Below are 10,450 nucleotides of genomic sequence, written 5' to 3' on the forward strand. Positions count from 1 at the left end.
CTTACCAGCATCTGCTGTCACCTGAATTTTTGATTCTGACTGGTGTGAGGTGAATTTGGATAAAACGTATTAACTCTGATTCAAAAAAAAAGAAAGAAAGAAAGAAAAGAAGAAAAGAAAAGAAAAGAAAAGAAAAGAAAAGAAAAGAAAAGAAAAGAAAAGAAAAGAAAAGAAAAGAAAAGAAAAGAAAAGAAGGAAAGATGTGATTAAGGCAAAAGTTTATATGGTCCTCACCAAGGCCTGCCTCCTGCATAACCAGTAATGTTAGGGGTGAGGATGTAGGTGAGAAAAGGAAACACAACTGCATTTATCACCCTCTGGATGCTGCCAGAAATGAGCAGGAAACCTGCTAATTTGTTTGGCATTTGAGAAGCCTTACTCAGTACTTGGGCTCGAAATCATTAATCCACGAAAGAAGGGGTAATTTATTGTTCAGCTTCTCTGTCCCATTTCTAAGAAGCTCACTGCTCACATGAGACTAATCCAGTTCCACCATGTCTAATTACTCCACAGCCAAAGAATCTACAAGACAGAAGACAAAAAACAAAGGTGTAGAAAAAATGGACTCGTTGTAGGCTAAGGGCACCTGGAGAGTAACTGATGTGTGTTGAAGACAAAACAAGGCACAGGAAACTTCAAGTTGCATGAGACTAAAACTGTCAAAGTGGGAATGTAAGACCAATACAAGCTCATTTAATTCCTGGATAATTCATTCTATGTCTTTCTCAGCCCATTTTTACCCCCAGAGGCCTTATAGATTACTGCACTTTACAGACCCAATAAAACATAATATAGATTACATGGTTTATATTAACTTTATTAATAATTAAATTTCAAATTGCCACAATTTTTTTTAGAACAAACATGTTTAGTCATGTGTTTTTTCTCATTTCTTGAGACTACATCACAAGTTTTGGGAATATGTTTTCATGACAAACAATACTGAAAATCCTTACATGCCTTCAAATGTCACATGTAGTATAAGCTAACTATCTGAGAAACTCCACATCTTCTAATGTACACTGACATCAGAAAACCAATTTTGGTGATTAAAATTGCGGATGGCTACAAGAATGCCCATTTTCTGGATATTCTCTAGGTTATATAGATTAAGATATATTAGATATTTATATATCTACATACCATCTACCTATATCTAGCTATCTATCTATATAATTTTTATCATTAATCTTAGTTTGCTTTCTGCTGCTATGATAAAACATTCTGGTCAAACACTACTTGAGAGAGAGAAAAAAAATGATTTAGCATATAGGTTGTAGCTCATCACCTGGGGAAACCATGTCAGGAATTTCAGATAGGAGCCTGGAGGCAGGAACTGAAGCAGAAACTGCGAAGGGATGGTATTTACTGGCTTGCTCTCTGTGGTTTGCTCTGCACCTTTTCTTATACAGCTCAGTGCCACTTGCTTAGGGATGAACTCAGCCTCCTGGGATCTCACGTACCAGTTAGTAACTAGGAAAATGTGTAGTGAAGATAATCCTTCAGGTGAAGCACCTTCTTTCCAGGTAACTGACTCTAGGTTTGTGTCAGGTTACAGCTAAAGCTAACTCTGAGATCATGGCACTGGGAACATTTACTGTCTCTATGTGATATTAATAGAACACACATTGGTTTTATTTAGCATGTAAAATGAAACATTTAATATACTATTACTGACATTGCTATTCATTAACTTACTAAGATGGAATTCCTTTTTATTGGTTATGGCATTTTGATGCATTTGATTCAGGGGGCTAAATAATTAGGACATAGGAGCACTGCTGTTCTTCCAGAGGGTCTGGTATTTCCAGCACACACATGATTGCAACTCCAATTCAGAGGAATCAGATGCCCTCTTCTGGTCCTGAAGGGCACTGCAGTGTGTGTCCTGCTCTTCCAGGTGGGTGAAACATTCACATGCATAGAGTGAATAAATCTAAAAGAATTTTAAAGATATCTGAGTATGCACAGACAAAGACTGGTGCTACTAAGGTTATTCATTCTTGTATAGTTAAATCTTACTGGCATAGTGTTGCTTTGTTGTTAATTGCACAGAAACCTTTATCTTGAGGAATGACATATGTTTAGGGTCTGTTCACTCAGGGTGATATAGACAAGTGGAAAATGATTGGGAATGTTTTCACATCTGACTTGGCTCCCTTCATTTCCTTCACTGACTAATAAAGGTCTTTAGGAAAAGCCTAGTTCACTCAGGACAGATGGAAGGGTAATTACTTGAGTGCCTAAGGGGTTCAGGGAAGCTGCTGGCATTCTGAGGGCTTGGGCACCCTCTTCTCTTCTATCTCAAGCTGTCGGGGCTAGCAATGCTTGTAATCTGTCCTTCAAATATCCTGCCATTTTCCTTTGGCTTTCCAGGCTCATCTGCCTTTTTCATTGGCTTTCACTCTCCTGGAGGGAATTACTTCTGAGTTCCCCAGTCCTGAAACTTCTCCAGTTGTTTCTGAGTTTCTCTCAGTTGCCACCAGTGCAGCCACTCTAATCCCTAACCCCTTGTGACCTTCTACACTCTACATGTATTCCTCTTCATTTCCAGAGTGAGTTGGAGTGTTTACTCTCCTTCATGGAGAGATATCTTTATCATCACTGGTATAAACCCTGTATAGTATGTAAAGAATTTCAGCTAGGTGAGATTTAAGGAGAGGAAAAAGAGCAAGAAGTCAAGCCTACAGCCAGACATGCTTCAGTGGGGACTAGGAAACTAGTTACAAGCATCCGCATCTCTCTCTCTCTCTCTCTCTCTCTCTCTCTCTCTCTCTCTCTCTCTCTCTCTCTCTNTCTCTCTCTCTCTCTCTCTCTCTCTCTCTCTCTCTCTCTCTCTCTCTCTCTCTCTTTCTCTCTCTGGTGTATGTGTGTGTGTGTCTCTCTCTTTGGGTGTATGTATGTGTGTATCTATCTCTGTCTCTTTTATTCTTTCCACACAAACACCAGCTGGGTAAGTCGAGAAGTTGGTTGCAGGAGACCCCGGGGCATCCTTGCATCTGAGAGGCTGAGATCACAACAGATTTTTCATGAGTTATCTTCAGTCTCCACATTCAAAGAGCCCTGAACACTGTCAAAGCTCAATGAGTGTCAGCAGTGTGGAGGGGAGGAACAAGTTCCCAAGTGGTTTCAGAAGAAGGTCACAGATGATTGTGAATAATACTTCAATTTTAGCCCTTAGACCTGACATCTAAATGAACTCAGCAGTTATTGGAAAAAGTGCTCATGGTTTTAAGGAACATGAGAGCCGACGAAATGTTAAAATGATTACATCACAGTGAAAACCAAATTGCAGTCTTGCATATCCTAAGGTGTTTGTTTCTGAGATTGGATAATTTAATAATTCAAAACTAAAAATGTCCCACAACCACAGCAGAGAGTTTTATCTAAAGCACAGCTAATAATTTATTATGTCATTTTTATTATGTTCCTTTCTTGTTTGCTTTCAGGAGTTTAGTTGGATTCATTTGACAGTTTATTAAAAGAAAAGTAAAAACAGTCAAGAGAGTGCCAAGGTCAGTGTGAAGGCCGTATTTACAAAGACAAAGAGTTGCTCGTTGTCTCAAGTCCAGTGGATATCTTGACTTACATGCTTTGGAAAATCAGCAGCTTTCACAAACGCCGAGTTATTGGAAATGGTGGCAATCTGGATTCAGCTCAGTTCCATCACCTGATGGGACAAAGGCTGGGAGTTCACCTGCTGAGCTGTCACCGGTGGCTTCTGGGAGAGCATGGTGACTCCAGTGTGTCTGCGTGGCATGGTATGAACATTGCTGGTGTCTCCCTGAAGTCTCTGGACCCAGACCTGGGCAGTGATGCAGATAAGGAGCAGTGGAAGGAGGTTCACAAGCAGGTGGTGGACAGTGCGTATGAGGTGATCAAGATGAAAGGTTACACATCCTGGGCCATTGGCCTCGCTGTGGCAGACTTGGCTGAGAGAATAATGAAGACTCTTAAGCAGGCACATCCCATTTCCAGCATGACTAAATGTCTCTCTAGAATCAATGATGATGTCTTCCTCAGTGTCCCATATATTGGGACAAAATGGAATCTTGGATGTTGTAAAGGTGACACTGACTCCTGAGGAAGAGGCCTGCCTGAAGAAGAGTGCAGATACCCTCTGGGGAATCCAGAAGGAGCTATGGTTCTAAAGTCTTCCCAGTGTCCTAGTGCTTCACTGTCCAGGCTGCAGCAGGGTTTCTATGGAGACCACACCCTTCTCATCTGAGCTGTGGTTAGTGTTGAGGTGGTGTGGGGAAACATCTCAGTCCCCACAGCTCTGCCCTGCTGCCAAGTGGTACTTGTGTAGTGGCAACCTGCTTAGTGTGACAGTAAGTAGAGCCTACGTCTCACCCTTAACATGCAAAATATTCAATTTGCTCAATATACACACCGAATATATTGGCATCTATATAGGATGCTACCAGTTCAATTTTCTAAAACATATCTTTTTACTTGCTGTAAAATTTTTATTTTCTGTGTAATATATTAAAATGACATTGTCTTTCATCATATTTCACCATACCTGTGCCTTTATATTTCTTGTGTTTACTTTAAAATTTTTGTAACTCCATATAACAAATTATTTTAAGGTATATAGAATTCAGCCACTGCTTTGAAATGTCAAATTAAAATATGTATGAGTTCATCAGACTTTATGTGATAACAGATACAGTAGCATACCCAGGACTGACTGGTTGTCCATCTGTTTACACCGTAACACATATCTGAATAGGAAAAGAAAGCCAATAACAGGTGCCAGAATCCATATTTTTTTGCCTCATGTCTTAATTTTGTTAGCGATAATACTTATACCCTGAGTTATAGGCAGGCTTAGAGAGGGCAAATAAATCTAAATGTTTTATTAGAAGACTAACTAGAGCCAGGGTACAGTTCTCAGAAATTATTCATTCTGTAAACTGGTCAGGAGGAGTTATAATAAATACACAGCCCGAAACTGGAGTATTTGAAGACTAAACCAAATTCCAAACTAGAAAAAAAAATTAATTTAAAAGTCGATGATGCATGGAAGATTTGTAAGCTGCTCACTCTTGGGAACAGGAGATGGCTCAGGGGTTTAGAGCAGGTAGTGACCCTGCAAAGGACCTGCGTCTATAACTCCAGCTCCAAGAGTTCTATGACCTAAATAGGCAACCACAATCTTGTGCACCTACCTATGCACACAGAGAAAAAACATACAGACACATTATTATAAAATAAATCTTTTAAAGAGTTGCCAACGATTACTGTTGCATTTTTTTAAAGGTAAAGAAAAGCCTGGTTTTAATAACCTCATTGGCCTTCTGTAATTCTAGGAAAACATGATTTTCACAGCTGTGCAAGCATGACATCTAGTTTGATATTACAAAATTCATGGTACTTTACTGATTTAAAAAATGACAAGACAGTGCATAGAGAATAAGTATGTACTGAGTAAGAGTAATTACTAGCATATGATACATTATAAAATAAGTATAACCACAAGCATATGATACATTATAAACTAAGTATAATCACAAGCAGATATAAACATTTCAGGTTTCCCAGATAACAAAAGAATACTTTGCAAAAAAAAAAAAAAAAGGCTCTTGGGTCAGCCACTAACATTTGTAGTCAGTTTTCAGTCACAGAAGCTCATTTCTGCAATGGACATCAACAGCTGTTTGTGGCAATTTTATCTTACAGTTTTAGAAGCTGTTAAGTACAAGAAAGGTTGTGTGTCTTCAGTCTGATCCTGGAGCTTAAAGTCAGGTAAACTGCTAGGAAAGAAGGGAGTGTGGGCAGAGTGAGGACAGTGAACACTGGCAGGTAATTGTGAAGAGTGAATCCACATGGACAGACAAACTTCCAGGAATCTCACACCTGTGATTCCACATCAGAGTTTTCTCTCAGTAGAAGAGCAAGTGCTTAGCCTCAAGAAGGAAGGAACACCAGCACCATAGTGTGCATGAGAAATTAAGGCTACTACAGTCCAGATACTCACAGGAATAAAGGGAGCCGGGAAGTAAGGGATGGTACTTGAAACCTGGCACAGGCCTTGGGACCTACTTTGGCCTCATGGCCACAGGAAGTATATGGGGAAATTTCACTGAAGTCATTCAGGGTCTGCAAGATCAGTATCTGCTCATGCCTGTAAGAATTATCCTAACAATTAGTTTTTGGAGAATTAAGTTCTATATTTGTAAGTGGATACAAACATCTCAACTATAACTCCCTCTTTGCCAACTTCAAACTTATGTATACTTTGTTCCTCACAACTAATACAATTTTGAAATTAAAGCAAAAGTAAAATGTAAAGTAACAGTGACTTGGAGCAACATTGCTTCCAAAATGAGATTCAACTTTGATCCACCCACCCATCCATTCATCTGAACATGCATTCACACATGCACATATCCATCTACCCATCCCTCTTTTTACCCACCCAACCACTGATCCATTTATGTATCTCCATTCATTCATCTATTGAACCATCCATTCTAAACACCACTCTTCCCATCAATCAATATACCCACCTACCCACTCATCCACCATCCATCCTATTCACTCATCCACCATCCACTCATCCATTCACACATCCATACAAGGATCAATCCATCCATTTATCCATCCATACATCATCTAGTCCATTTACTCAACTACCTGCCCACCCATCCATGTGTCAACTCACCCATCATCTACTCTCATGAAGCAAGTAATCTAAAATACATTATTTATTAGTGTTAATACTTTGAATGACTGAAGATAGACAATATAACTAGGAATGAGAGATGTTAAGTAAATGAAAAAATGTTTATGTCTCATGATAAAGAAATTTTCTCATAATTATTTTCATCTCTTTTTTTTCTTTTAAATTTCTGGAACTGCTTACCAAGTCATCTTTATTTTTCTTCTCTTTTTCGTAAGCATTTTGAAAATCTGGGGATATGAAAATTCCTCTGGCATCTCTGTCTCTCTCTGTCTCTCTCTCTCTCTCTCTCTCTCTCTCTCTCTCTCTCTCTCTCTCTCTCCTTTTCCATTGGCTTTAGTTACTAAGGAAAGATTAAGAGTTCTGCATGTCCAACCATGTTCCTCCTTTTTAAAGTGCATCTAAGTATAGGTTCCACATATTAGAACAAGCATGGTATTTGTCTTTCTTGAATGATTTATCTGCATAGTGTGCATTTAAACCACATATGTGCCTGGTGCCTGCAGAGTTCAGAAGGGGCATCAGATTCTTATATCCTTGGGACTGCAGTTACAGACATGATCTACCACTCATGTGAGTGCTAGAAACTGAGCCCATGTCTTCTGTCAAAGCAGAAAGTCTCTTAATCATGGAGCCATCTATCTACACCCCCACTTTTTTCAGTCCTCATTGCATGGATGTGCCAGAGCCCCACCCTCTGTCCCAAAGAAATTATTTCTGATTAATTTAACTAATTTCAAAACACAAATTTATGTTTGGAGTATGTGTAGTTAAAATCATTTTGAACTGATCATAGGATTGCTTATTTGAAAACTGGTCCTTGTGTCCTGTTCTTTGCTATTTGTTATATGCTTGCTCTATATTCTGCTTTCCTTCCAGCCTAAGTTTGTTGTGATTTGGAACCTGTCCTTGTATCCAACCCCTGATTTCTCTCCTGTCCCTTTCTATAAGTAACCAGTAGGCACAAACTTTCCTCTGCCTCGGTATTTCTTCATGATGACACAAGCTCTGGATAGATCGCCTCATCCACCACATAGGCTCACACAGGATAAGCATGTGACTTATAATTAGTATAAATAAATAAATAAATAAATAAATAAATAAATAAATAAATAGATTAGGAATAACTCACTGAGACACTGTTTGGCATAGGAAGATTTTTTCAGGGGCAACATCCCAAGATCAAAGCCTCAATCTTTTATTAATGACTGTGATCTTGGGTTACGCTGCTATTGTCAGTTTTCCTTGGGTTCAATAACAAACATATTTAGAGTTAGACTTTCAGTAAGAGCTGGTTGTGGTGTGAACTCTAACATGGTACTTGACACATAAATGTATGTGCTTTAAGATTTTACAGGCTAAATGATGAATTTACTATTTGCTATTATACAAGTATGACATTGTAAGCATCCCTTTTACTTAGTGTTTAATGTCTACCTTGTGTCTAGTGCCCATTTGACAGGGCATTCAAACAGGAATTGACTTTCTGATCTAGAAAACACTTCACTAGAGTTACTTACTGAACTCTGATGATTAAATTTAACCCACATTGAAACAAGTTACGGTCCAAAACATGTTATCTTGCAGTGTTTACTTAAGGTATTGGTAAGATTTAAAAAGAAATAAAATGTGTTAAAATATTTGGTAAAATAATGGAGGGAATAGCCAATATAAGTAAATGACTCTAATTTTTTTTGTCACCTGCTTAGAAATATGCATGTTTTCCATTATTCAGCAGCATGTTTGATACCTCATTTCTCCACACTTTGTAAAAATCTAGGGAGGATGAATGTTTGTTCACTCCTACGTTTCCTCCATTGTCACAATCTCACCAAGATGTTGGTTTAAGAAGATCCTCATAAAATATTTATATAAAACCTGGAACTGTATTAAAAGTAAGTCTCTGCCTTGATTATCTCTATAGGATTATTTCAATCTCACTATTAGAACATCGCAGTAAAAGCAAGATCAGAAAATTTAATCTGAATAATTCTCTATCACTGTCTTCTGGTGTCTCATCCATCAAGGCATTGCGGTTAGTAGCCATCGTACATAGTAGCCATGTAACCCTCGTTTATGGTGCTTGTTATGCTTTATCCATAGAGTATGTTCCCAAGACTCACTTACTGAGAAGCTTGATTCAGAAAGATGTATTTAATCACTGGGTGGGGACTGACTTTTGTTGCCCCGATCTAGTAAATAGACTGATCCACTTAGGCATTTATGTTTAAGGAGAATGATGTGAGGTGAGAAAGCTAAAGTGAGTCTGAGTGAGCAGGTCCAACAATGATGTGTGTTAAGGCCTAGGTAAAATATTAAGGCTTAGTCAACCATTACCTGGCTAGCTTGCCATTATACGGAAACTTTCTCATATGTTTATGCTGTTGCTAGGAAACTTTCTCATGCCCAAGTTGATTACGTATTCTGTTACATTCTGTGCCCCTGGGAACCAATCATTATGGAAGTCAGTAGAACTGTTTTGTAGTGTTACCCATAACAAACTTGGACCTGAACCAACCACCCAACAGTATTTCCTGTACCTGCGTATAAGCTTTCATGATATTTGTTTTTATAAGCTGCCCCTGGGATGGACCCCAACAAAAGAGACACCTCCACCAATGTAAGAAACTATTTGGACTTTTATTTGAGTAAGGGTAAAGTAAACTTAAGTTCACAAGACCTCCCTGGGAACAGACATCCTACTTGGCAGAAAGAGATGTGTACAAGGGTAATTAACATCCTGCTTGGCAAGTTAAGACATGAATATTAGTTAAGGCAAGTTCCCTTTCACAGTTGAATACCGTAACCAATGTGAGAAGGATAAGTGTACAACAAAGACACGTTCCTAAGGAAATCCCCATATCAAATTTTGATTGATGGAATAATTTAGCACTACTATTTGTAGATCTCATGCTTAAAAATCCTGTAGGACCTTAACTCATAGCCACAGTTCAGTTCCTGATTTGCAACATGGCCCTGCTCCATCCATCTCAGGTTGTGGCATTCAATAAGCTATCCCTATTTGACTGAGATTGGGAAAGTGGAACCTGGGATGAGCAGGATTCTAGTGAAGTTATGAGCTACTGCCAGGAACAAAGGGAGTGAAAGAAGAGAAAAAGTCTTCTTTGGAACTTCTAATGTTGCAGCTCTTTTAGGAGAAACCCTTCTCCATGGAGATCTTTAATGAAAAAGTTCTCTAAGATGATCTTAGCATTTTTGTATTTCTTTAATGGAATTGAACGTGAATTATTAAGGGTGAACCAGGGACTATATAATTTGGGGAAAGGACATGAGAATATCCAAAAAGAGAAGGCCATTGACTGAAGACTAAGGCTATTGAGAGGCCTCATGGGAATGGAGAGGTGTTCCAGGTGCTGGGCTATGTGACAAAATGACAATGGTCAACTTAGTTGAGTGTCATGATTACAGGCTCCAGAGAAGGCATGAGAATCAGGGAGGGAGCAGCACCACTTTTCTTTTGTCAGGAATTGGTTCTAATTTGTCTTAGTTTGGCTCCCAAAGCCATGCATCCAGACCTAAGAGTACCTGCCCCCAGGTACTTTCTATCTTAAATTTTCAAGATTCCCAGGGTTTGGGAATGCTTCTACCTTACCACTCTCATGCCCATCTGGTGACACAGTCCACCTGACAACTCACATGGCTTTGAGATGAAGATATAAAAATTTATGATCATGCCAGGCTGACCCGGCACCGGCACCTGTCCCCGCCCGAGGAGGGGTGTTCGCCTGGGAGTTGTCCCCC

The 10,450-nt window shown here is 39.1% G+C and overlaps 1 pseudogene; it reads left to right on the forward strand.

The window, feature by feature from the left end:
• LOC110336734 overlaps nucleotides 1-4,151 on the forward strand; it is an 8,009-nt pseudogene extending 3,858 nt beyond the window's left edge.
• Nucleotides 4,152-10,450: the final 6,299 nt, after the last annotated feature.

This window comes from Mus pahari, chromosome 1 (assembly GCF_900095145.1).
Source record: "Mus pahari chromosome 1, PAHARI_EIJ_v1.1, whole genome shotgun sequence".
Classification (NCBI taxonomy): domain Eukaryota; kingdom Metazoa; phylum Chordata; class Mammalia; order Rodentia; family Muridae; genus Mus; species Mus pahari.